Genomic DNA, 1808 nt, shown 5'->3' with positions numbered 1-1808 from the left:
CTCTTGGTTCCCTTGGCCTGGGACCCTTCTATCCTGAGATCTCTCTTCCCTGGTCTCCCTCTGCAGGTTGCCTTCAACTCCCATGGACCAATACAGCAGCAACCTAGAGAGTCTCTGAATCTTTTATTGAATGCAGATCTAACCGGTTCCCCAGGGTGTGGAGACATGCTCCTATGCTGGAAGGAGATGCCCTCTCCTTTTACCCAACCACTTGGAGGGCTGAGTTCTTCCAGCTGGCCCCAATTCTACAGTTTCCAAGTACAAAACAGCACGATTGCTAAAAAAGCACTAAAACTGGGTGGGCTTCTCTCCCCCAACATCTGTGTTTACCTCACTGGAGCATGCTTTGTGCCGCACAGACTAATTAAAACACTTACACACAGTAACATTTTTAGATTTAATATCTTCTCAAGGAAATATCAGAACCGCGGGAAAATGAGCTGTGTCAACAAAAAGCATCTGCGCTATTTTGCAACGTCTCTATTTAGGCTCACTTGTTGGTAAAACAATGCATTAAATTTTCTTCACTCACTTGTCTACAAGCCCATGCTAATGACTAGAATAATGACTATCTGGATGTGATTAAAGAAAATAGAAACCTTTCCATCTGCCCACTTCAGATGACATCCTGGATTTCTCATGCATGCTTTGCCCTCAGAAAGCCGGTCTTAGATGTGTCAATGCAATTAACAGAGATGTTCCAGCTCAGAAATGTGTTTGAAGGTATTTCATCATATATAATTAAATATAAACTAGCAGAGCATTTAAAATATTTTTTGTTCTTTGGATAGTAACCAGAACAACCACAAACAAATCCTGTGGAACCTGGAGCATGGCAGTGAGGCTAAAATGTAAACATGGGAGTGGAGAGGGATGCCATGTGTCAATAACGCTGCCAAAGTGTGTTTCTATCCATTCACCTGAGCCAGACGTTTGGTTAGAAGACAGTGACCAGTTCAAACAACTCTGGTTTCTTTCATTCAACTAACATTGGTTAGACCAGTGGTTCTTAACCTTTATGAGGTCACAGATTTCCTTAAAAATTGATGAAAGCTTTAGATATCTTACTCAGAAAAAGGCATTCTCATATGAGCAATTTTAATAATATACACGTCATATAAGAGCCTCAGACAAGGAGGTTAGGGGTTAGGAGCTCAGTGTAAACTTAAGGTCTAAGTTGCAGCTCAGCACGTGGCTGGCACTCTCTTTCACAGGAATTGCCATCTCTGGTCCAGATTTTAGACCCTTAACAACTTGCTAAACATCCCTACTGAGCCCCAATCTTATGTATGATCAGTAATTCAAATTCAATCTACTGAAAGTTCAACATCTAAGCTCAAAATCTGGGTCCTGTTGACTTCTTCTGCATTCCTTTCAGTAGTCGGTCAACACGTTCGTCCCTTACCCCAGCCCCATCCCAGGCCTGTACATCGGCCTTTCCCTTGCCGCTCCCTTTGCTGCTCAGGTCCTTGTTACCTCTAATGTGCTTTCACATTGAATTTCTCAACAGATCTCAATCTCTGGCACAAAAGCATTTAATTTTCTTCACTATCTCATAGATCATATCCAAAATTCTCCTGTTTTGATTAAAATGCCTCCCTTTACCTGGTGAATTCATGTCTACTTGCAGAACTCTTACCCTTTTGTAAGAATCTCTTGACACCCCCCCACCCCGCCTTTCTCCATCCTGGAGAAGACACCTTCTTCCTCCGAATTTCCATATCACTGTACCTAATTTCTTTTCAAGCCTGACAAAAATATACATGGCTTTTTTGAGATATAATTTACGTACCATAAAGTTAGTTCAC

This window comes from Miniopterus schreibersii (assembly GCF_964146895.1).
Source record: "Miniopterus schreibersii genome assembly, chromosome: 12".
Classification (NCBI taxonomy): domain Eukaryota; kingdom Metazoa; phylum Chordata; class Mammalia; order Chiroptera; family Miniopteridae; genus Miniopterus; species Miniopterus schreibersii.
The sequence above is the reverse complement of the archived record's forward strand: the minus strand, read 5'-3'. Positions refer to the sequence as shown.